This window comes from Rhamphochromis sp. 'chilingali' (genome assembly GCF_963969265.1).
Source record: "Rhamphochromis sp. 'chilingali' genome assembly, chromosome: 17".
In the NCBI taxonomy this organism is placed as follows: domain Eukaryota; kingdom Metazoa; phylum Chordata; class Actinopteri; order Cichliformes; family Cichlidae; genus Rhamphochromis; species Rhamphochromis sp. 'chilingali'.
Genome location: NC_137944.1, coordinates 21,055,056 through 21,082,359, shown reverse-complemented (window position 1 = coordinate 21,082,359; position 27,304 = coordinate 21,055,056). Strand labels below are relative to the sequence as shown.

Genomic DNA, 27,304 nt, shown 5'->3' with positions numbered 1-27,304 from the left:
TTCTTATTTTATTTACCTAATGCATCCACTAGATGGTGCCAGGTAAGCTCTGTAACTTTGTTTTGAACAGTTCCCTATGTCTGTGTTTCCTACATCATACCTTATGTCAGCTGATCAGAGACAATGATGCGAAAAGAAGTTAAACTAACTTGAGACAACATCAGCGGGAAACCAATTTTTTATTCAGAAAGCATGGCCTAGATTTTAGACGTTTTTTTTTAAGTTTCCTGAAACCCTTTGATGTAAAAGTTGTTCCAAAGCCTGGATGCAGATCAGAACTCTTCACGTCTGTTAATCAAGTTGCAGCAATCTGGAATTTGTTCAGCTATCTGTGCTCCAAATCTGAGCAAAAGGAAAAAAAAATATTTGAAGAACAAAGTAGAAAATAAAGTATGTTTGATGTGTGCAGTTGCCCTTGATTTTCTTCAGCTTCGCTGTGCTGTCGGTAGATGGAGCCAGGTGACCTGAGAAAGTGCCTTCTGCAAAGACTGCCAGCCTTTACAATGTGCTGCCAATACGTCGTCTGTTTATATATTTATAAAATCCAGGAATATGCCATTAGGCAGTCAGTGCTCTCATGGAGTATTAAAAGCACACTTTGCACATAATTACACAGAATTAGATGGAAAATTCCAGAATGCTGTTTATCAGTCAAACTGTGGTTTGCTATATCTTAACAAAAATACACAATTTTTCTTCAGGCTTTGCAGCATTTATATGTAAATATCCCTCCAGTCCCATAAACACACTGTGACTGGAAAAAGCAATCAGATCTTCCCACTTCACATCAGTCCACAGTAGACAAAACAGCAATAAGAGAAATATAATTACACAAATTAAGATTAGATTTTTTTTAACACTATTATTTTATTTATTTATTTATGCCCATTTTCTCTACATCCCTACTAAGCTGGCTGCTTTCTGCCAGTAATTGTGTTTGCATTTACCACGGAAAATCAGCAGATGGCGCCATCTTACCTCTAAATGCCTCCACAGTCGTATCTGTGGAACAGCTCTGTGTTGGCAGCAATCAGCTGCAGAATAGTGGTACTGATGAATCAACCAAAAAACGTGTGGATGTTGAATTATCTCATAATAAAATAAACCTGCGCCTCATTATGACAAACTTAGTCACAGGTGTCGTGAAAAGAACAAAAAATATGAATGTGTGACTTGTTCGCTGTGAGCTACTAGCATACAAAGGGTGAACATTGAAGAAAAAGGCTCAGCTCGGTTAAAATGTATGCTTTTACATAGCAGGCTAAGGGAATGGGGATGCTTTAAATATGACTGCTGAAGTGTTTCTCGAGGTTTATCACCTTTAAACAGTAATACTGCCCAGTACTGCAAAATATGATGTCATGGTTTGATGTGTGCATTTGCACTTGGTTTTATAGACTGTGTGTCATCAGTGGATGGAGCTTTGTGACCTTTGGTACTTAATTCTTGTACCTAAGTCAAAAGCATAAAACATATCAGATATGCTGCTTAACTTTACAGATGGACTAATTGTGAGCAGTTCAAACAGTTGCTGTATATTTCTTCCTGACACAGATTGCATAAAATAAATTCCTCCAAAAACTGTCTTTCGCCGTCTTGAAATTCAGTAGCACTTTCCTTTAACACTTTCCTATTTTAAATACTTTTTAATTATGCCCTCTCTGGCGGAGACGCTGTGTATTACTCTAAGTGGGACAAGCCGAGGCTGCAGGGTCCAGGGGAAAGGATAATGATGCAGTGAAGCTCCTCGAGAAGTCCTTTGGTGTATGAAGCCCTTTTGTACCCATGTGAGTAGAGAGCAGAGAGTGTTGAGAGGGTAATTGGAACAAAGTCAAAGACAGAGATCATAATTTATCCCTACTGATCCATTAATGAAAGGAAAAGGTTGTTTGGGACCAGGTGCAGATGCAGTTATCTACGTTTAGCATGTTTGATTTTACCCTTTTAATTTAAATTATATTTCCTTTTGTTTTCAGCCATCCTGCAGCTTCCCTGTTGGAGATTTGAGACGGGATACAGTTTCATCACTAGGAAAACACATACAGATCATAAGGTAATTCAGTTTGGTGGTGAGGCGTCATAAAGGGTTAACGGAAGCATTAAGAAGATATTATTAAAAAAAATATAGAAACAGCAATTTGTAGTACTTTTTATAAACAATTCTAAACCTTTGAAAACCACAATTTTTAATAATAATCAAACAAAAACCAGCTTTCATTCTTTTGTCAATCGTCTGCTTTTTATTTTTATTATACTCTCATTTGAAACTGCACTTTCTTCTGATCTCCGGGCTTCCTGCAGTCTTCTGACGCAGAGCTTTCCCTGATTTTCTCCAGCTTTCTGTCTTCGACTCCTCTCAAATCAATCTGGGATTAAGCTTGATTACACGGATACCCCTCTGGGACGCTTTATTTCAATGAATTAGTCGAGTGAATGAACAGAACTGCAACAGAACGGTATTTTGTACTAGCCACATAAATTATGCATAGGCGGCAGATATCAGCTAGCCTTGATCATCTTTTTTTATGGTTTGAATTCATAGTGAGCGAAATTGTTAATTGCCAGCCTTGTCACATATAATCTGGAGTGCGTTTGATATACAGTCGGGATGCGGTCCATATATGTTGCTTATATATTCATGTAGTGATGGAGGTAGTGTGAGTGTAGGAGACCTAGATGAAATGTTTGTATGCTGCCTAAAGTTTTACAGTCCGTGATTATTGCCAGAATTATTGTAAACAAACATGAAACGTGCTTTATTTGTATATTTTGCATCTATCCGTTCTGTTAAACTACACAAGTTTCATGTAAATGCTCTAATTGAAGCTGACCACAGTGATAACGTTCATTATTGTGAACGAGCCCTAATTACTCCTACTTTAACAGGTAAGGACGGAACAAAAGAAATTCCACATTTTTTGCAATTATTAGAAATTATTTCACGGATAGATAAATTTCTACACTCTCCCCTTGTTATTATTGAATGCATATGAATGTTAAAATAAGAGTTTAGTGAGTCAGAAGCATAATTTTCCATGCAGCAGTTTTTATTGTGTCTTTCCCAAAAATGGATTAGGAACAGCCAGAGAATGGGATATGGGTCCGACACTCACCTGTGTTTTTGTGGCAGCACCATGGGTCAAGTCAGATCTCTGGAAATCTGTAGCTGTTGTGAATAACTCTTTAAGGCTTTAAATCCTGATTCTACTATCCTAAAGATATTAGAAATTTAAGTTATTAACCAAACTCTATACATTCTATGTGGTTGGATGCTTGTTTTTCGAACATACGCTCGGTTACAGCCGTTTCCTTTTCCCAAGCACGAGTAAAGATATGTGTTCACCCTACACTGGCTGTATTTACCAATTGATTAGCATGACATGCTCAGCCATGTCCTACATCGAGAGGCTGCAGTGTTAGATTAAATGCCGGCTAGATCCTCATCAGGGAAAAAAAATCAATGGTTGTTGTTAAGGGCGAGTAGCGTCCGACGGGAAGGGTGGGGGATGGAGGATAGTAGAGTCACTTTACATGGTGTGTCCTGGGCTGTTTACACTGTGGCGCCTGCGTGTATTGACCTGGATAGGAAGCCTGGGTAAGGATTAGCAGGAGAATTTGTCACTGTGCTTCTCTGGCTTGGGCTTTCTTAGTAGTAATCGCCTCTCGACGGAGCCAAGACTCTCCTGTGTTTGCACAAATTTCCACACAAGTCATCTACTTCTTGTTTTATATTTATTTAGATTTAGGCTTCACATTATGTTAATGTTTTCCAGCCAGCCACATGCAGTCAAAATAAACTGCAAAGGATGATGATTTGCCAAGATGTGTTTGTTTGCGTGTGCACTGTAGTTCAACATGACAAAAAATGAGGAAGTTTTAGAAAAGGCCTTTAGAGGAAAAAGAAGTAAAGGGAATAAGTCTGCGCCGTATTATTCAAGATTTGGACATCATCTTACAGACAAATCTTGCAAAATCAAACACAATGAAATCTGATCTGTATGTGGGATAAATATCAATGAATTAAACAATAAATCTGAAGAATAGATGTGCAAATAAGGACTGAGCTCTCACCTCTGTTAGACAGAGACTGAGTGGATCATAACCAAGGTCCAGCACGCCACACTCGAAGCACTGCACACAAGACAACGCAGCTAATGATGCCTTTTCCCACCGAGTCCACATTGGTTAAACAAACTCTCATATCTTTAAAAGGATAGAGACGACAATGAGAAAAGCTGGATCGTTTCTGTTGAATCTGACTTAAACCTCACATAAAGAATTGTTCTCTGCGGCACCCTGGCATAGACTTTATGAGGCAAGCTAAGGAATGCAATCGACTGAAGTTGGAACGCACCCTTTGTTTTACCTCCTTAAAGAGAAGCTGAACTACTTACCCAGTCTGCTAGTCCATAGCCAGTGTCTCTGATCTCCTTGCTGTTTCACAGAGGTATGCTCAAGACAGCTAGGCAACATCTCCTTGCCTCAGAAAAGTTCAGCTATCTCATCTCACTTCAAGTGAAGAGGTTGGCGAATTGTCCCACTGTCACAAGTTTTCTTCCTTTTTCTATGGACCGTATCTCAAGAAATCATGGGAGTATTCCTGAAGTATGCCACAGCCCAACTATGCTCCCCCAAAAGCAAAAACCTCATTTTCTTTTGCCATTTTCTTTTTCATGATATGACCTATAAAAAAGATATTGACCCTACAATAATACAGAGAAAACCCCAACAATCAGGCGACCCCCTATGAGCAAGCATTTGGCAACAGTGGGAAGGAAAAACTCCCATTTCACAGGAAGAAACCTCCAGCAGGACCAGGTTTAGGGAAGGGTGGCCATCTGCCTCGACCGGTTGGGGGTGAGGGGAGGGTGGCAAGCAGAGGTGGGACCAAGTCATTGTTTTGCAAGTCTCAAGTAAGTCTCAAGTCTTTATCCTCAAGTCTCAAGTCAAGTCTCAAGTAAGGTCAGGCAAGTCAGAGTCGAGTCTCAAGTCACTGGTGTAAAAGTCCAAGTAAAGTCACAAGTCTGAAATTTTGAATTTCAAGTCCTTTCGAGTCTTTAAAAAAAAACAAACGAAAAAAAGCATGTTGCAGTTATATGCTAAATGTAAATATTAGACCATGTAATTTTTAAATCTGTGTTTTTCTCAACACATGACAAAATAGTGAACTTAGAAAATATACACAAATTGTGAAATTGCACCTCTATAAAATGCAGCTCAATTAAACCTAGCTCCAAGAATAATTTTCACCGACAGTTCTGAGATAAGCTGCATGTTATTCTTGGATGCGGTTGTAGGACCAGCTTTAAAATCGCATGACAAAAATATCATACATATTAAAAAAAACTGCATCACCAACGTAGCCTGGAAAACATTTGCTAGTTAGATGAAGTCAGCTATCTCATCGTAGCATATTTATATGCATATTTATAATTATACGCTTCTTGGAGTGAGTGCATACACTCATGAAGTTTAGTAACTTCAGGTCACTGCAACAAGCCCAGGTACAGTTTACCGACGGATGGGTACAGGACCTTGAAATGCACCGTGTAGAACGAAAGACCATCGTACGTATCATAAGTTTACCAGTCTCACAAATCGTCGTCATAAATACACATTCCTTAACCGTTTATTAATAGGATCTTTGAGCTCAACGGTAATTAATTAGCAGTGGAAATAATTTCTGGTAGCATCACAGAAATGTAGCAGTGACAATAATATTGTATGCTGTAATCGTACTGGACAATTAGTGATACAAAAAACCTGTTTTATCCTGTGAATAAAAGTATATGTTTTTGTCAATGTACCATAATAACAGAAGCGAAACGCAATATTGTGTCAGGACAATTCACTATTTATGCACAATAAATAAAGGAGCATAGCGCGACAATTTCTGTTCAGCGCCAGACTTGCTTGTAACCTATATCACCAATTATGTTAAGAAAAATGACGCATTAACTACAACAGCAGACTGACCTTTGTGGAAATGCTTGGAGCAGACTAACCTGTGAGCTGGAGTGTTCTGGGACGTTATATTTGATCTTTGAATGGCTGCAATCCAGGCCATCCGTCGCCTTTGTTACTTCGGAAACATGGCTCGAACAATTTCTCTTCAACGACGTAATCCGATAACAACCGATCTCTTTACCCGTCGGCTTCCCGTGGCTGTCATGCGACCGGCTATTGCAGTTAATAATACAACAGCTTCTTGACATTTTTGTGTTTCTTTTTATCGCTGTATAACTGATTTTAATTGAAAGCCTGCGTGCGCTAGTACCGCTTGCCACGAGTTCCCAGAATCCTTTGCGGTTCTACCCGTGAATGACGTCACATTTTCAATCTCTATATAATATGCATGTTAAATTTTATATTTGGGGTAAAATATCAAGTCTTTTCAAGTAAACTGGTTCAAGTCCAATTCAAGTCCCAAGTCATTGGTGTAAAAGTCCAAGTCAAGTCACAAGTCTTAGAACATTTTTTCAAGTCAAGTCTAAAGTCATAAAATTAATGACTCGAGTCTGACTCGAGTCCAAGTCATGTGACTCGAGTCCACACCTCTGGTGGCAAGACAAAAGATACACTGTAGAACAGAGCCAGAGACGAATTATAACTCCTGATTAAATGCAGAGTGGTGTAGTCTGTAGTTTGTGAAAGTTTAAGACTTTGGTAGGTCTCGCTCTTAACAGTCTAGCATCAATGCACAATGTTTAGGATCAATCAAAATAATGCCTCTGTCTAAAATAAAGCAGAGCTGACTGAAGAGGGAAATGTTTTTGTTATGCATAGTCATAATTTTCAAAAATACGTTAAAAATATTTTTCTTAAAATATGTATTTTCATGGACTGTAATATAAACTAATGACATCTTTAACAGCTCAGCTATGCTCCCCAAAGCAAAAAGCTCCCTTCCTTTTGCCAGTCTTTAGATGTGACAACCAAAAATGCAGATCAATGTTTAAAAAAAACGAAGAAGCATGGACTGTCAACTACAAACTACACCAAAAAAGTCAACGACCGTTACTGTGGGTAGCGCTTTAAGAAAAATAAACAAAAATGATATCCAGTATGTGCTGTAAAAGTAAAGCTAGAATATCACAAGTATTCTGCACCTTTCCTCAGTTCTTTGAGTGGTGCTTGATGGTGATTTCTTTAATTTATTTTTTTTCTCAGTGCTTCTATATAATTATCTTATCTTTTATTTTTCTTTCTTGAATTTTTTGCTTTCTTTTGAGTAGAAATGGGATTAAGTTGTTTGCAGTAAAGGTTCATGAAAGTGTTTCCAAGACCACATGAAGAAGAGTACAAACCATATCTTAGCCTGTTAGAAGCTGATCTGATCATCTGTGAAGTGCTTTTGGTTTCCTGCCTTAATGGCTGTAAGGTAGGTAAATACCTTCTGAGCCCTGCCAGACCACAGTGACACCGTTGGCCTGGCATGTGTGAAGACAGACTCTGTCAGCTACAGTGTTTTGAAGAAACAAGTCATGTGCAGTAACTGTACTGTACTGGTCCTGCCTGTCATAATATTGTGTCATTTCAGCCAGTAGAGTCTGCTAGCTTGGAAGCACTAATTAGGTGCTAGCAAAATAAACAGAAAAAAACATCAACATTGTTTTGTAGACAATACTTTACTGTACGGGACTGCAGCTAACCATTGTCTTTATTATCATTGTTATAATATTTTTTTTATTGTACATTTGTCTATAAATTTCTCATAATGAAAGGGTGATGCTTTCAAATATCCAGTTTAGTCTAAGAACCACCTGAAACATTACTATCCTGTTCTATGTTTCATGCAAAAGCTTCGAATGCTCTGCCAACATTTGCCATCTTTGTTTAAAAGTGAATCTGTGCTTATATACGTGCCAGTTACTTGTTGTTAAACTAATAACTAAGTAAGTAGTGCCAGTTTTACAATTACTATGCTCAGAGCTGTTCAGGAAGTTGGAGAACATATTTTAGAATGACAGCATTAACTTTAAAAAAATAAAATAAAAAGTGCAGTAAAACAAAGATGAACGTACACTTGATGCAGGACCGCAGTTTTCTGTTCATGCTTGAAACATTGCTGTTTAACTGATTTAGGCAGAAAGTAAGCTTCTGAAAATAATACGGTTTTAGCTTTGTTTACTCCACCGATGGCAGCGCAATAAAAGATGTCTGACATCAGCTGTAGCAGATTTTCTTAGGTGTCCTATAAAAAAAACAAAAGTACAGCTTGTTTCAGTTCAAAGCCATAATAATTTAAAAAAATCATTTGGTCCTTGGCAGGTTCTACTATTTTTAAATGTAACCTCAGATGAACAATAACACATTTTACATGTTTTATACTGTGTAATGATTTATTTAACAAAGACTTTGCCAAAATCGCATACAAGCTGTAAAAAACTAAAGCCCAGTATTCAGTAGCTTGTAGAACTACTGTTAGCACCAATAACTTGAAGTAATCATGTATTCTTACCCATATTGCTTCAGTTCACTGAGGTTTGTGGGCATTAGTTTATGCCCAGTTTTATACACATTGATTCCTACTTTTTCAGCCACTCTGTTGCAGATTTGCTGCTGTGCTTTGGTTCCCGTGCATGAAACAATCAAAGTAAAGCTTCACCTGTTAGACAGATAGCCTCACATTTTACTGTACTAGAATACTTTGGTATACAGATGAGTTCATGGTTGATTCAATGATGCTAGGTGGAAAGATCCAAACTACAAAACAACCACAAATCATCTCCCCTTCACCACCGTGCTTGAGAGTGCTAATATGCTATTTAATTGTTGCTAAATCTGGCTCTCTGCATTATGTCAAAACATCTTCGGTTTGGTCTCATCTGTCCAACAACATGCTCAACAAGTGTTGCTAGGCTAGCTAGAATGCAAAGTCCTTCAGATGCAACTTTGAAATCCTGATCCATGCCGCCATGTTCTTTTAAGAAAGAAGGCACCTTCTTCTGGCAGCCCTTCCAAATAAGCTTTACTTGTTCAGTCTTTTCTTAATTGTGCTCTCATGAACATTCAGTACAATAACCGATGCCTGTAGAACCTGAGATGTCGCTCTCGGGTTATTTTGCAGTTTTTCTGAGCATTGCACGGTCTGACCTTCAGGTGAATTTGCTGGAACGTCCACTCCTGAGAAGATTGGTAGCTGTCCTGTTCTCACTAGTCATTAATCTTTCTCAGGATAGAATGATGGACTTCAAATTGTTTGGAAACTGTCCCATAACTCTTACAACACTGATGAGTAGCAGAAATTGCTTTTCTAACATAATTGCTGATGTCCTTCCTCCTTGGCATTGAGTTGAAACACACCTGAACGCTCCAGACCAGCAAACGGCCAAAATTGCTGCTCTTATAGAGGTGCTCACACTTGTCGAAAATCAGTTAATCAAGTGATAAGATTGTATTTAGGTTTTTCTTCTTCTCTTCTGCACAGTGATTAAGTTTTTATGAAATAAATATTGACACAGTACAGTATCTCACCTGTTGTTATTCATCATTCACAGGTTCTAGTTACCAAATTTTAAGATACGGTGAAGAGTAGAAATTTTTATTATGTACTTATATGTAAATTTCATGTCGATTTTTTTTCTTGCCTTGACTGTGTTTGGACGTCAGGTGATGCACCAGTGTTTTATCTTCTGTGAAAATATGTATCTTCTTATTGGCTGTCAAAACAAAAGTTTGAATGCACCTCAAACTTAATCTGAAGTCAGTGGTTTAAAATTATTTTATTAGTAGTAGTAGTAGTAAGGAATCATAGATCATAAATCCAAAAGAAACTAAAAACATTTTTAGCTGTGCTTCTGGAAAAGAAAGTCAACAAAATGCTTTCACCTTAACTTAAATTGACATTTATTCCAAACTGCATGTGTGAGTTTTAAAACCCAGTGAGTTGTATACTTTTTTTATTGGTTAGAATTTCTCAATTATTGATGTATTGCGGCGAATTTCTTTGTTTTTTTTCTTTGTTTGTTTTTTTTCTAATTCACAAATAATAGAAAATGACATGGGTGAATGCAGCAGTAACATTTCACCACACTGGATTTTTTTGTTACCAAAAACCTGGCTTACATTAATTATTTACCAACTGCCTTTACTATAACTTGAATGATTTTATCCCATTTCATTGTGTTTTAGTCACTGCTGACAAAACAGTGGAAATATTGACTCCTTCCCACTGTGTATTTTGCTCTCTCTTAGCTGTACACACCTCACACTCTCTCGACTGCGCGCTACTCAAGGACAAAGAGGGAATGACTTCACTGTTTTGCTGGTGTATGTCTTGTGTTTCTGGGGCAACAAGGAGATTATTACTGCAGAAAGAGCTGTGGGTGCTGCTGGTGGTGCCAGATAATTATGCATAAACAAACGAATCTTCAGAAAAGGTGTGCTGCCAAGGCTCTCTGGCCATGTTAGAAGTGAACCAACAGGAAGAAGAAAAAAATTTTTCATATCGGTTACTGACTGGGAGCAGTTTCATATTATCGATCATACATCCAAATGAATGAATTGGTTGCCTTTTGTATGTTTTCACTTACAAAGCTTTGTACATGGTCACATGCTTTTTCTTTTTTTTAAACCAAAATGGCCTTATTCATTGAAATGTATTTTCTATATAACATTAAAACAATATTAATGATTGAAAAAAACAACACATGACGTGAAAGTCAAACATTTTTAACGGTTTTTTTTTTTTAATGTACTGTTCTCAGTATAATATCAGTTAATTGGTTGTAACATATGTAGATATAAAATTAGTTTTAAAAAAAATCAGTGTGTTCTACTCCGTGACAAAGGGTAGCAGATGAGAAAATATGAGTGAATATGATGAGCGCGCTTCAGGGTTGACATTTTGGGCAAAAAAACAAATAATTAATTAAATACATTCTTCAAATTTCTCTGGCAATTATGGTTGTGCATGCTGTAAGGAGCATTTCAACCTGAGAGTGAGCTGATGATGCTGCTGAGCTGCTGTGAAGTGCTTGTTAACAAGTGATTTATGAGTCTGGCTTATTACTGTGAGATTTCATTGATTTGTGGAAAGTTCCTACCCCCCACTTATTGTGTGATTTGCACAGAAGAAGTCCAAAGGTTGGTCAGAACTGATTTACCTAATGTTTAATTAGATTTGTTATAAATCTTGCAGTCACATGCGCATATATAGACATGCTATATGGTCCAAGGGTTGGGCTTATGTAGGGGTGCATCTACAAGAGCAGGAAGTGAAGACTTTTGAAACCTTAAAATCATTGCTTCCTTCGAGGTAGCTTGCAGTTTGTACCCTCCAATTTCCCCTCACTGACTTCCTGCATTCTTTGTCCTAAAACAAACCCCTTCATCGTAGCATCCAGATAAAGCAAAAGGATAGCTGGAGAAGGACCTGCTGGGGTGTGGGATTGCTTATAGGGAAGCACCCGAGCGCTCGTCTGCTGGATTTGTTTGACTCGGGTAATTGAAAGTGTTTTAAACTATTATAGCAACTGGAGGGCTTGTTTAACTGTCGAGCTGCCAGTCAAGCGGGTGGGCCAAAAGCCCGAGCCCGTCAAGGCCTGTCAGTCAATGGAAACGAGAAGTGTCGGCTTAATGGATTTCTCCACACTGCTCTGTCTGCACGCCCAGCAGAGCTAGGAGAGAGGGAGGGGGGGGAAATCAATGCATTGTCATGTGTGAGTGTTTGAGGCATCAAACGACCAGGTGGATTGGAACTGTACTTGCCTTACGTCGATGTTGAGATGCAATACAGGCAGGAGGTGTTGGTTAGAGTGTGTGTAAATGCAGTGCCTCTATCACATACACCAGCCTCTGTGTGTGTGTGTGTGTGTGTGTGTGTGTGTGTGTGTGTGTGTGTGTGTGTGTGTGTGTGTGTGTGTGTGTGTGTGTGTGTGTGTGTGTGTGTTGCAGCTTCCTAAGAGGACCAGGCTTTCTGAGATAGACAGACGTTCTCTTCTTGTCTCCAGAGGCTTTTGCTGTGATTTGAGGTGTAAGAGGGGTCATATCACCCTCCAAACAAGTTTGCTTTTCATTTTATAGTCTCTCCACAGGTGAAGAAATGCTCTTTTGTCTCTGTTTTTGTTGCCTGTTTTTCTTTTGTATTGTGTGAGTATATATAATTGTTAGTCTCCAGTATATGAGACATTACATATATGATATATGATATTGTGTCCATGTGGTTAAAAACCACATGGACACAAACTTTTGGGACAAAATTGACAATACTGTTGCGCTTTGTGTAATCATCAAGGAAATAGTTAAATGTTAAGGTGGGCAGGCCTATGTAAATGTGTTTAATGAATGGATTGATGGGTGGGTGGGTGGATATAATTTTTTTTCTCTAGAGAAAAAAAATTATGTAGCGATGTATGATGTCACTAAATATTGGTACTTTAAAGTATTAATAGAGGCCATTTCTGCCTGACACTACACTGAATGATTTTATTCATTAGCAGTGACATCAGGCATAAAGATCTCATACTTAACGACTCCATATTAGGAGAATATTACTCGTGTAATTCCCCAAACTTGCAGTCTAATCTAAACCGGTGTGTGAATGGGTGAAAAAGGATGACCTAGTGGACATCTTTCCTCTTCTGCAAAGCCTGCTGCAAAGCACTGACACCGACTAAAGTTTTGACACACCCACGCAGCTTACCGCCTTATGAGCACATCAGATGTGCATTCATTTTATTATTTCTAGTCTTGGTCACAGCGAAAGGCTGCCATGGCACGTACCTTTGCTTCATCTCAGTACCACCTAGTGTAATTTATAGCCAGCAGATCCGACTCCAGCGCCATCATTTTTAAACGCCCCTTCTTTTATCTCTACCAAATGATCGTATTAACCACTGCCAAAGACTAACACAATGCAGGAGGAGACGTCTGTGTTGAGCTAAACCAGACTACCTTCTGAAAGGCATCAAATCATTTCACCATGTTGAGAGCGAAAAGTGGTAATTACTTGTAATTGGGGCTTCAAATTCTTCACTCGCTCGTCCCTCTTTTAGTAAATTGGATGATTTCCTTTTTTTTTTCTGGAGGGATGATAGATACCTCAGAACCTTTTAGGGGTGGGGGTGGTGGGGTTGGGCAAATTGAAAACAGTTTTTCTTCCATTTGAAATGTGTTACTGCTCATGTTCTTCTTTTTCTGCCGCACTGTCTTGCACTTCCTTTAAGGTCTGATCTGATTAAAAGAGAAACATTATTACTGTTGTGTTGTATTTTTTCGTGATTACAACTTCTCTCCCTGTCTCTCTCTTTTTCTGCTGCTTTAACCTCCAGATTTTTGCCAGTATGAAAGATTTTTCTTTGTTTTTTTTTTTACTTGAAAATGTCATTACATATAAATTACCTTTTCATGGAGTATATACAGTAACAGTCGCAGTTGTACTGTGTGGTTATGTATATAAAGTCAATTTCTTTAAGCATTCTCTTCTTTTCCATTAAGCATACAAAGAATTCAAGAATTCAGATTTGTTTTAATCCCCCTAAAAATCAAACATTTCCTATGAACAAATGTACCCAGCAGTGTTTATTTTGCTACAAAAATGACTTTATAATGACTTATTCTTCAGTATTTTTGCGCATTAGTCCTGGGCTCTTTAAATGACTGAACAAATAATTGCTTTCAGTTGTCATTTGCAGACCATCTTGTAAGACATGATATAATCCTTAAAGTCAATCATAACATAATAATAATGCAATCCATACATCTTGATGGAAATATGTTTTATTGCTTTTAATGTCTTACAAAAAGACCGAAAACAATTAAAGATATATCACAGAAATGTAGTGGATTGTCAACAGAAACACTTGCAGCACAGATAGTTTAAAATACACAATGCAAGAAATGTACATAAACATTTAAAATATAGGTGAACAAATGCTTTAGCACCTACATAAATCATCAAAATATTTAACAGGATTTTGAATAGAATTTTTTTTTCTGGTTAGCACACAAATTGATGTGTTTCTGATCTTCATATGTAAAAATAAATAAAATGGGAAAACAGGAAAAGAAAGGAATGTGTGGCAAAATTAAAGCCAGGAGGGACGAGAGCAAAAGATTCGAGACAGCGCTGGAGGACTTTTCCTTCTTGTCTCACTAAATCAAGTAGTGGTGTCTCAGCAATATTTAAATTGTGCTGCATGGAGTTGTTCGAGCCGTTGTTACTAGATGTGGGTCCCTGTGTTTCACACACATACACATCGAAAGGACTTGTGAACAACTGACCTTGTGTAATGTTTTTAGATTAAAACGCTGAGGCCGAATAGAAGCAGACAGTGTTCTGCACTGGTGTGAGACTAATAATAAAGAACACAGAGGTTCTGAACTGAGTAATCCAATTTGACCTTGTCTATGAATTGACGGTCCAGTGAATAACATTCCTCTAAGTGAGGCTCTGGCAGAACTCATGACCCACTTTTAGGGTCTCAGCTCACCAGCTGAAAAACACTGCTCAATGACATTCAGATTGGCTGTGGAAAAAACAACAACACTGAAGACGACAGAAGCTTTTTGTTTGAGTGTAACACTAATGCCTTTGAAGTTGAAATACTAGCATATCAAATCAACACAAATCAACACCCTTTATGTTCTGCAGGCTGTTCACCCCATGGGTACAAAAACCCTAACTCTATTGGTGTGAATATTAACTCATTATGTCAGTGTTGCTTCACCAACTTTAAAGCAGCATATAATTTAGTTAAACTAAGTAATATTTACAATACCTAATTTTAACAAGCTGGCTCAGAAACAACCCAAGAAGGGTTGAGTTCATGACATGCTATAGCTTGGATGCTAATGCTTACCTAGCTTTATCTGGCTAACATTAGCAATGTTAGCTTGCCAGCTAGCTGGTGTACGAATGGATTTGCTTCTTTTGGGTAACATTTATTGTCAGTATAAAAGAGGGATGTAGCTTTGAGATCAGAAAAATGAAAATAATAAGTGACTAAAAAGCTAAATAGCTGTGGTTTCAAAAAGACTTTCAGTCTCCAGTTTTACAGTCACTGTTTTGTTTTGTTTTTTACCAAGATGGCAACAGTGAAAACATTCACGTGGAGCCTTCGGAAATCTGTGGATAATATCACTGTACCTATGCTCACCTTCAATTTAATTCAGTTCAGTTTAATTATATAATGCCAAATCACAACAGTCACTACAAGTTGTATTATTATTGTAATAATACACAGAGAATCTACCAATCCGATGACCCCCAATAAAAATGCACTTTGCGACAGTGGGAAGAAAAACTCTCTTTTATACTACTGATTTATACTACAGTTAAATCTAAATGTAAATGCAAAAATTTAAAAAAAGCATGGTTTCAACTTACTTACCTGTTTGCAGATATTAATAAGCCTGTTAAAAGGCCATCATCAGTTGCTTTCACGTCCAGAATATGCCCAGCAGGTGGGCACTTTTACCAGTTAGCAGGCTGTCATTGCCTTAATTTATCGCAGTTGGATGAACTAGCTGAATGGGTTGTGTGTTTCAGCTTTCAAAGAGCATTTAAGGAAGCAACCAAACTCTACAAGGCTGGGATGGTGCTGGCACTGCACTGACATCACAGTTTTCTTTAACAGCTATTTAGTGCTTGTGGTAAAAGGTGTGTTTTTTTTAAAAAATCTTCAAGAACGTACCATGTAGTTGAGAACATTTACAGTGACACTAGAGGGCAGTGTCCCCTGCTGAGGTTGTTAAGAGATAGTGATGCCATTTTTTCATCTTAAAAGGAATTCCAGAGATTCTGAAGTAAACTTAATAAATCATAAAAGGGTGTAGCTACAGATGCTGGCTTTATAAGAAAGTGATTTATTGGAAAGTGCTTTCTTCTTAAATCTTAATTTTTTAACTTGCACTGTTACCAATATAAACTTTGGTTTTTATTACCCAGTGTACTATAATTTACTATATATTTACCCGGTAAAAAGAAAGGTTTACTCTTTAGATCTCTTTAGATGCTGAGATAATTTCAGGGGAAAGCAAAAACCCACTTGAAAAGAAATTGGATTTTCTCTGTATATCTGATAAACCTTGCAGCTTTATGCATATAATTGCCTCTTACTCTCTATATGCCCCCCCCTCACACTGTATGACTATGTGAAGCTCATAGCAGAGGGCCCACTGTGTCCTGCCAGCAGTGGAAACATCAAAAGGGGCTATTTGGCAGAAGCTTGGGGGGCTAAGCACATAGGCTTGAAGGAGGAATAACACAGAGTGAGGTGTTATTATTACAAGGCTGATTTAGGACTATTATGGAGAAGCTCTTTGGGGGTTTCAGTGCTAACCACCATGATGCATGTACACACGATCGTGCATGTGAGCAGAATGTGTGTCATTTACATATCGACTTCCCTGGCGTACATTTGTAAGAAAAAGTGAATTCTCACAACAACATGTGCTGTGTTGTTGTGAGAATTTCCAATCTAATAGTAACATATACACAAACGTATGCACGCGGAGGGCTTGGAGGGAGATAGATTTGAACACTAAGAAGGGAGGGGTGTGAGGTCGTCTCACGGCGAGTAAATCACATGTGACAGAGCCCAAACTCAGCCGAGGTGTGTCTCTTGACACAGTGTGATGGGGCGCGCTCTAATGCATTACTGTCCAGCAAGGTTTTGACTATGCAGGCGCCTATATGTGTCCGTATGTGCAGGCGAGCGTGTGTGTGTGTGTGTGTGTGTGTGTATGCATCTGGGCCCTCTTTACTGCGATGTTGTGAGCAGCCAATCATTTCTTCCAGTCTAATTAGCACACATGTAAATTCAGAGTAACTGTGGAGCACATCCAGGGAAAAACCAACTGCAGCACAGCAGCCTGCTCATGATGTGAAGGGGTTACTTTGTGAGTGTGGTTCAAGGATTATACTAGTGTAAGAGAGCTGTCCACCACTAGAAAAGCACGACTCATGGCCAGACCTTTTTGTCGCATGCTTGTGCTGCCCCCTCCCAAGTGCCAGTAACCATTTGACCATCATCACCACTAGCCATCCTGCTCATTTCAGCCTACGATATGTCACAATGAACACACAGATTGTTTAAAGAGTAAATATTAGCTAAATTAATTATGTCCAACAATTGTAATGCCTATTTTACAAATTTACTATAATTTTACAGATTTTGGTATTATTTTAAATTCTAATCAGACAACAAATTATATTTATCTTAATATAATTAGTATTCTTTTCTATTGGAAACACACACAAACACACATACTGAGGATATGGTGGGTGCATATCACACCTGATGTAACAAGACATTGTTTCCTCGTTGGCCTGCGGGAAGAGGGACAGGAAAGGATGGAGGGACGCTGGATCGGAGGGGATAACGACAGGAAGAATAAACACATGAATAAATAACAGCAAAAGGCAAACAGAGCCGAGCCATCAGTCCGATTTGGCCAAGGCTTGTCGCCGCTTGTTCACTCACAGCTGGGAAATTCACGGTAACTTGGTTTGGTTGAGGGGGGGGGGGGGGAGTCTGAAAACTGGACTCACCTCAGTGTCAGTAGGAGCCAAATACATGTGGCACACGTCAGCATTCAGGGGTTTTTTCCTCCTTGTATTGCACTGCAAGAAGAAAAGGAGGCGCTGGCGTATGTGTGTGTGCGTGTGTGTGTTGGTTCGTATGGTGGATAGTTTTCTAGCTTTGGAGGAGGTCACAAAAGACAAAATTATATAATAACAAGAAGAAAGCTGTTTTTAAAATGACAAAACAAATCAAATATCAATCCATTTTTCCCTAATTTGCTGACATTTCACAAAATAAGTCAAATAAGTTGGTCCTAATAAAAGATTAATCCTATGCTGTAGCCCGAAGTAAAAAAACCTTTGAGTACTAAACATTTTATATCCATCAGGCTCTACAGTTCACCCTTAGACTAAAGAACTAGGATTTATAGCTCAAAAGCAGTACATTAATAGTTTCCCTCTGTTAGGACTGATACATCTTTGTCATATGGAAGGAGAGGGGGTGGTTGAGTACATTAGTGAAGCTGAAGCAACACAACACTCATGCTCATAAGTTAGCAGAAGCAGGGTTTTTTTCCAGGATCTGTCCGACGGTTCAGGCTCTTGTACGTAACTCCCCAAGGAGACTTATAGGGATCTGTTTCTCTGGGCCTATCTGTGTGCAGAAGCAGTAATAAATACACATCTTATATTCATGTGTGTGCGTCCGTGTGTGTGTGTCTGCATGGCTGACTCAAAACCGACCCTTTGAAGTGAAGTAACGATGAGGGGAAGTTAATTACGTCCCATTATGCAGGCTGGGCGCGACCATGCACCAGTTAAGGCCATGTTTTTCCCTTTAATTAAGTAGAAAGCCAAGCGCTCGCCTGTCAGGGAGCTGCTAAAAGAGCATTTCAGAGGAAGAAACCCTTGGGGCGCTGATGAGAGGGCGCTAGGACTGGCCACATGTTAATGGTGAGGTGTTAGCATCGTAAACCACGTTATCACTCGCCACTCTCAGTAGTCTTGCAGAAATGTATAAAAGGAACTCTCTGAGATGGTCTCCAGGGGAAAACTAGCAAAGCTCCTTGACTTTGAGAGTTAGTGCTTCAGCACTACAAAGTGTACAGGACCGGGGGAAGTTAAGGAACTTTTTTTTAACAGCTTTAAAAAAAAATGTGCCTAAGCGGTAAGTTCTTAATTAGAAAGTCCCTTGGATATCTTGTAGAAATGTAGCAATTCTAGAGAACTTAAGAAACTTGATTATCATTTCTAGCCACAGATTCTTTTCTGAAATTTGACACTCAGGTTAATAATCCCTCTATCAAAGCTGCGGCTCGATGAATTCACAGTTGAAGGAAGTAAACAAGTTTCAGTCACAAGTTCATTCGTCCATGTAAATATGTAAGATCGTTATTTTGAAAAAGGAAAAATCTTTTCAAGCATTTTTATCACTGCGCAAATGTGGATAAAGTTCTTTTTAAGCAAAAATATAAACTTTTAGAAACTCTTGGAACACAAAAAAACTTTTAAAACTGATGATTTGGTGTAATATTTTGCTTAGAAGATCAGATTCGAGTGTTAAGTTGAAAAACAATATTTTATCCAAAATGTAGAAGATGAAAAAAGAGATGTGCTATGACTTGTGTAACAAATCAAATATAAGACATTGAAATTGCTCTTTGTATCATTTCCAGCCACTAATGTAAGATTGCTATTTCTAAAACATCAATTAGTAACTGATATTAGTATTCATTACAAAATCAGTGAAAGATCTTACAACCAGGACGCTCTTCAAACATTCAAATACCCAATAACGAAAAAACGGATAAATAAATTAGCAGCATTTGTTTAATTCATTTTTTGAGGTCTTTAACAAATAAAAATAAAACATGACCTGATGTCAGCCTTAAGTTTGATTATAGAATAATAATTTGTCATATAGCTGTGAATGAAGCTGCCTTGCAAAAGAGAAATCAAACCCAGATTTGCACTCCTCACAGCTAGCAGTACACACCAACGTCCAGTCTTTGACAGACAACAACTGAACATCTTGTTGGAGCACTTTGTTGCCACCTCATCGTCTTCACCTGACGTTAACGAGCGTAATTGTTAATATTCACGTGCAGGGTTTTATAATGTTGATTTCTTGATAAATGAGTCGATTGCAAAGAATTAACTTGTCAGTTTCTCCTGGGACCTGTGACTAAAACTAACACTGCAGTCTCTTTAATTGGTGTGTGTCTGTCTTTTCAGTGTGTTCTCAGTATAGGACAGTGCTGCTGTGTTGCAAGAAAGCATGTTTCCGAGGCAAGCAATTAGATAGAAAGTGACAGCATGAAAGTATGATGATTACTGTTACACAAAAGGCACATTTATCCAATAGAGAGAATAACTGGGATAGATGATTTTTTTCCCCCCTACCAGTGCCGTTATTTTGGTCACTTCACTTTATTCGCTTAGCTAATCCTCTCTGACGACTTTCAGTCTTAGACTGCCTCAGCTGTCTCTTTTATTTCCCCTGCCTCAAATATTTTATCTGATACCCATCTATGGTGTCTGAGGTTTCATTACAAGTGTAATACGTCTTGACAATTCTCTGAATAAAGTGTATTTTTTTCCCTCTCCTCCATCCTTTCCTTGAGGAACGGAGTCGGTACTCTTACCTTAATATTAACTTAATGTTTAATGCAATCAAATCAGCGATGAATATTTTCATTGTGCCTCATCAGTACATAATTATTCCTGTTTAAGATGTTTGACCTGCTGCCGCATATCGTTACATGAATGTTTCCACCAACACCTGAAATTATTTTATAATTCATGCAGTGTTCACGCAAGAAGGTTAATTAACACGAACCACAAGTGCCAGAGTTGCCAAAACACAATGCAGTTGACTACCAAAGGGTGGTGCTAACCACAAACTAAATTAATCTACACAATTTGAAAGTTAAGATTAAGACACACTTGATACATAGTAACAATAAAATATATATTTACTCCCCTTTATGCCCTTGTTATACGTATTGTCTGATAATGACGTACATGGGCTGGCAACACAGTTTTACAAATACACACATATGTATAGACATAAGTATGAGAACACACTCTTTCTTACTCACTCCACACATATTGACCAGTCTGGGGGGTCAATGACTGTGCAGATGACAACTGAGTTGTTATTAATGGCCACTGCGTTCCAATACCTCCGTGTCTGTGCTGGGAAAATAGTCTGTAGCCTGCCCGCACTCTTCCCCCACACTGGGCTCCAACTGTCTGGCTCCACTGTGTAAAAAGATCCAGGCTTGTGTCTCTTCTTTATCCTCTCCTAACCTCTTAAGACCAAGGAGAAAGAGAGGAAATCAATAATAAAAAAGCTTCTGTAAGTTTCCAACTAGTTGTTACAGAAATGCATTTACAATAAAATGCATTTATCAATTATTCTTTATCTTCAGGTGAAAAGTGCATTTAAGAGGAATCGCATGATTAAGTTACATGCACAATTATTTTCAGGGGGACACTTTAAAACACTTTACATTAACTCATTCCAGGGTCCTGATATGACACGCTTTTCTGGGACACTAAGCAAATTTACTTTCATTGTGATTTTTCTTTAAACTCAAGATATCTGCTGTGAGGATGGGAGGAAAAAGTATATTTTCCCCAATTACTCCCAGTTCAGTAACTTCCATGTTTGGACTAGGATTTTTCTACACAAGAGCTGGAAACCTAGTAAATGAATTCAACTAAAGCAAACTATAGCAGAAGAAATCAGGGCAGCATCTGATTGTGTGTCCTGGATAGAAGACGGAGTGTTGAAGTAGCGGAGGAGGAGGAGGGCCTGCAGCTTCTCACACAGTCCGCTTATTGGAGAGCTGTCATGTGTGGCAAAACTCCAACCAGCCATTTTATTCTCTCAGTACTCACAGTACAGCCTCCTTTTCCCTCTTATATCCTGTGGCAATAACCCCTTCATCCGATGATCTGTAACCATTATGCTGTTTTCCTGCGTTTTCCATCTTCTCCTGACTTTTAGGTTGTCTGTGGCCCTGTCACCACCCTGCCTGCCACCCAAGTAGATCTTCGACCTACTTGATTTCTCTCTTTTTCTTGACTGGATTAGACTTTGATTGGATTTACCTCCTCTTTGCACTTGTTTATTTGATAATATGAACAAATGTACAAAGCAAAGAGACAGGCATTGTTTCCAAATTCGGAAAACTTGATTTTTCATTCTTTTTTTTCTTATCCTGTTTTTTTCCCCCTAAAACTGAAATTCATTTGCTGTTTCCACACTATTGGCAGACACATCTTTTGGCTTCAGGAAAATCACATGAAACATTTCTTCATTATTATCTGACATTTTAAGAAGGAAATTTATGAATCAATTAATCTGACTGAAAGAAAATGACTGGAAGATTAACTGATAAAGGGGGAAAATGTTACCAGTTGTTTTAAGCCCATTTTTATAAACATATAAAACACAATATCAGAGATTTTAACACTCCAGAAACCTCGACTGATATATTACATGTTTTTTCGTTCATACACACATGCACTCAGAATTATACTTAAGTTACAATGCATCTGCTTCTTTGATACAGTATATATCAAATTTGGGGGATGGTAGCCTTTGTTAACCCTCTTGTTCTTTGACTATCCTTCACAGACACTGAATTTATAGTGATCACAATGATGATCCATTTCGTTTCTCCTTTTTGGCTAACTGGTGTTCCCCCCTTGTCAGATCCTCTTTTCCTCCTTTACATCCTGCTCTCACCCCCTTTATTTCTCACTCCATCAGGGTTTATTCTTCCTGACCCTTGTCCTGTTTCCATTTCCCCTTACTCTCTCAATCCTCCATCCTCCTCACTCCCGCTCTCTTTCACCCCCTCTGTCTGTCTCTCTCCGTCTCTGGATGGGTTCCGGCTGCTGAGCTGGTGGGGCTGGTGGCCGGTGTGACGGCTCGGCTGTCTGGTGTCGCGTGCGATCAGGGCGGACGTCGCGCGGCGAGGACGATCGGAGCTGAGCGCCTCCGCCTCACCGCGGGTCACCTTTCACGGGCAATTAGTGTCGGAGCAGAGGCGTGCTTGCCGCTTGTCGGCCCTGCTTATTGTGAAGATCAACGGCAATCAGTCTCCACACTCCACTCTGCTCTCGTTGCCTCGCTCCTTTCACATTTCTGCCTCCAACCCCTCACTCTCTCTTCCCCTTGTCTTTCTTTGTTGCCGCTCTATCTTTCTGAGTTTTCCCCTGATGTGCTTTTGCAGCTCTCCAGCTAATGGCTGCTGTCTGGCAATATGTTATCCGACTGTTCAGCTCCCTCTTCATTACAGAGCTTTTACTTATTTGCCCTTTGTGTTAAAAATTATATAACGCTATGAAGACACTCCACAGCCGAATGCTCATCTCCCCCTCGCTGCTGTTCTTTTTTCTCCAGTGCTGACTTTGCAAGAATTACTGAGAATTTCTTGATGTTTAACTGGGAAGTAATAAATCTAAGACGAAGGTTTGTTTTCACTGAGTGATCAGGTCAGCATAGCATAGACTGTATAGTGAAGCTAGTGTGGAAGTGACTTAAATCTGCACTCTTTCCAATGGCCATTAGGGGGCTACTTGTTTAGTCAGGGTTAACAACCCACTGACTTGGATGATGACCTCAGTAAACACTTTTTTTGGATGCATTAACAGTCTCAATGTCTACTTTGACATTTTCCTAAATAAAAAAAAAAGATATTTATGTTGTAAACTATAGATTGGAGTCTATGCTATGCTAAGCTGGTGTGCCAGGGGTGGCTGTAGCTCAGGAATTAAGTGGGTTGTCTTCTAATCAGAAAGTGGTTCAACTGCTGGCTCCTTCAGCCTGTATGTCACATTCTTGGGGAAAATACTAAACCCCAAGTTACAGTGGGATTGTGTAAATGTTAGGTTAAAAGTGATTAGGTATAGAAAAAAAAGCTAATTTTTAAAAGGAAACTTGTGGTTTGTAGTATTGAGATTCTTTGATTTATTTAAAGAGATCACACGTATGTATGAGATGTATTTTATAAGATGTCATTATTTCAAAATAAGAGGGTTGAACCTTAAAAGACAACAACTGATTTGTTTATATCATTCTTTATTTAAAAAAGAAAAAAGAAAAAAAAAAGTACCATCAGGGATCTACAAAGTGGTGTGAACTGGGTCACCTGAGATCGACTGCTTGTATCTCCACCCGCTTACCTGGGGGAGATCTTGGTATTATCCTCATTTAAATAAAAGTTCTCAGTGAGGAAACACCAGCTCGTCACTTTTGTGATCATTTCCCCCCTTCAGGTGTTACAGTGTTTGATGTCACTAAGAAGTGTTGTAGGGAAAAAAGAGGATGTTAATACTATTCTGCGTGTTAAAATAATGTGCATAAGCTGGAAAGCTTTGCAGTGTGTGTGTGTGTGTGTGTGTGTGTGTGTGTGTGTGTGTGTGTGTGTGTGTGTGTGTGTGTGAGCAAAGTGCAGCCAGTTGTCTATGGTAGTGCCATAGTGGAGTCCTGCTGCCGTTTTGTGTATTTTCATGTGTGCAAACATAAACTAATTGCACAGAGTTAATTGCAGATTGTGTATATTTTTAAAAATATTTCATTCCTGTAAAAATTCTCAGTGTCGAAACACCAACTCACCACTTTTGTGATTATTTCTCCCCTTCAGGGGTGTAACACTTGGAGTGCTCACACTGAGTAGGAAAGCACTACCGGTCCATTTGACATTTACATAGTGACTAAGTATGAGTGTGCAGTGTTCCTCCATTTCTAAGTAAGTAAGAAACACCCTTGCTCATTATGTCCAGTGATATGATGAATACGGTCCCAGCACTATGTGTCATACCTGTGAAGGATCATTAACAGTTTCTATAAAATATTGTGCTTATCCTCATTTAAACAAATTGACTATACGATCCATTTAAAAATGCACGATGATGTTATTTTTCAATGTATAATAAGGTATTACAACTAATATTTACAATGCACAGTTCTATCACTTTAGCACTTTTTACACACAAATAACTGATAATGTTTGCTGCTTATATCTCTTATTAATGAGATGGTTGTTTTATTAGCCATACCTCAATGATAACTTAACAGATGGCTAATGTTTATATTGGGCAGTTGCTAATAGTTAAATGGCTAACATTAACCTGTGGCAATTTAATATTAATACTTAAGTTTTGCTGAAAGAAGAGCTTTACTTACCTTTTGAAATTCCTCAAAAATATTGTTCAGTGTTAAACTTCAGCTGTCAGTGAGGGGAGGGACTGTGAAGTTGTGTGTGAACTGTAAGAGGCGAAGACAGCACTGTTGGTTTGATGCTGCAGCAAACGATGGCTAATCCACTAGTAAGTTTTAGTATCTATTCATATTTATTTATTTAATGCATTTTTTGCTGTTTCATTAAGGCCAATCCGGTTGTTCAGTGATGACGCGACGAATCCTACTTCCGGGTCTAAAGTAGTCTGCGTTTAATATGGCTTTTGTGTTGTTAACATGTTTAGTGTTATGTATTTTCTTCTATTTGATCTCAAAAAGCTCCTAAAACAGTCAGTGATCACTGTTGACCTCCCTCGGCTTTTATTACCGCTAATCATTTATTTAAGCTCAGTTTTTAAAACCTTACGATGTAACTACAGCCCAGCCCATGCAGCAGTATATGAATGACTAACCTCGTATTGTGGATGGATTATCTCAGTTGTTCTCCTGGCTGAAGTTTGGTCCTTTTACAGCATCCTGCCATGCGATTACATTTGTTCCTGACCACCGAGAACACTCACATTAACTTTTATCGAGTGGAAAAAAAGTTAGCTTGTTTATATTATGCTAACATAGCTGTGTCGCTAGCGGTCACGTAGCACATCATTATATACCAGCTAGCCCAACTTCAGTAACCCTACAAACGTCACTGCTGTTTAGTTTTCTGTCTTCATTTATGCTGGAAGTGATAGCAGAGCTGTACGTTTTAATTTGTTTCCAAAACCCCACAGTCAGGACATGCTATATTGTATTTAGATAGAAGCTAGCGAGCTAACTCCCTGCTAACTTCTAACTCCGTTAAATGTCATAAATTCCGTTTTCATGGATGCCTGGATGTTAAACTCAATTGTTACACCTGGTAGAGCAGAACGCTGATCATTTTATTAAAGATGAAAGACTTTAGACAGTTTTTCAACTCTCAGTAATCCCATAGTGATCGTTTGATATATGGACCTGCAGCGGAGTTTAGACCCAGACACGGCTAGTGACGTCAGACTGAACAACCGGATAGATTTATTTTTTTGTTTCGTATTCAAGTGTTTTTGAATGTATGAAAATAGTTGCATTAGGCTTTTAACCTCCTAAGACTCAAAGTCTTTCATGGCATGTATTTTCAATTTCTCTTTGCTATTTGGGCTGATTGGGACCTGATAAATGTAAAAACAAAGAATCACCTGATTTGGGTTTTTTTTTTTACCTGATTTTGTTCCTGAGAAAACTGAGATCCACATGTGAGGACATTCTCTTTCAATTTTGATAGAACAGTGGCAGTATAATGTCCCCGTAAGTAGATATCAGGCCCTCTAGAGCAAAATTTAGTATTTTGGTCTAGACAACCTAAAACGTGATGTCCACATATGTGGACGCCAGGTCCGAGGAGGTTAAAGTACGTTTTCAAAAAAAAATTCTTGTGTCTTCTTTTTCATATTAGATGGTGTTTTTTTCCTAATATTTAGTCTGATCATAAGCAAAGAATGCGCTAAGTTTTACAGAATGTTTGCTGTCGTGTTTACAAAAATACATAGTCCGGTAGCAACTGTAACTAATTACATTTTTTCTTAATTGTTATTATGTTTATTGTGTCTCCAGGTATAACAATAAAATTGTAAAGAGATTGCATTCATTGTTGACTGGCTTGTGTTGATGAGCATGTTTTGTCTTTTGTTGGTTTGCTGTACTGTGGACTAGCATGTCATGACCATCCATCTGTATGTTACCGCTGTGGGTCACAGCACCTTTCATCCTAATATTTCAACAATGATGCTGTGCTTTACAAAAGGTTTGAAATTAGTTGCCTTCTAATGACTCCAACCAGTCCTTAAATTTTATTTGATATATTGATTTTCATTGATTTATTTAAATCATGCCGGTTGCTTGTTGCATGGATGCGACTCAACAGTATTAGTATTTGTCTGTTCTTGATTGCTGTCAGTTCTCCTCTGTCAGTATGTCGAACTCAACCCAGGATTTAAAAGTGACACAAAATGTTTTTCATAGTGGGGTCTTTGGGAAAAGCTTCAGAGCACTACTACTACAAGAAAGAACAGTCACAGCTCAGCGGGTGTCGCAGGAGTGTGTTGTGTGCAAATGCATGCAGAGCTATCAGCAAAAGTAAATGTGATTCTTAATATACATTGTGTCCTCCATACATACATTATCCTGTGAATTTATAGTGCGTACGCTGTAACATTTCTGTCTATTGAAACGCCCACTTTCTCACATTCAGCTATGAACACAGCAGAGAAAGAAATCAAGCAAAAAGGGCAGTCTCATTTGCATATTAGGGCTTCATTAGATAAAGCTAAGGACAGCAAAGAGTGCATCTTGAGTCGCAGTGATGAATAGCTGCTGCATCACAAAGTCGCCTCAAAGTAGTCTCATCGTAACCCTCATTTGCATCAGTGCCATTTTATTTATATATATATATATATATTTAAATATATATTTATTAAGTCTCTTAATGGTGGACACTTATTGTTATTCCAGTGTCCTCATGAGGGACCTCTGCTAGTCTTCTGCAATTTAAATAGTCTACATCTGACAGTGTTAGTGAGACTGTGAAGGAGAGAAAAAAG

The 27,304-nt window shown here is 38.5% G+C and overlaps 1 protein-coding gene across 3 annotated transcripts in view; it reads left to right on the top strand.

Moving 5' to 3' along the window:
* LOC308384404 (teashirt homolog 1-like) overlaps nt 1–27,304 on the top strand; it is a 174,549-nt gene that overhangs the window by 2,215 nt on the left and 145,030 nt on the right. For 2 of the 3 annotated variants that reach the window (XM_080862946.1, XM_080862947.1), the window contains exon 2: nt 1,977–2,053. The gene's annotated coding sequence lies outside the window, so the exon portion shown is untranslated. Of the gene's footprint in view, nt 1–1,726; nt 1,788–1,976; nt 2,054–27,304 lie in introns of those variants that run through there. The other variant, XM_080862948.1, reaches the window with a different exon arrangement.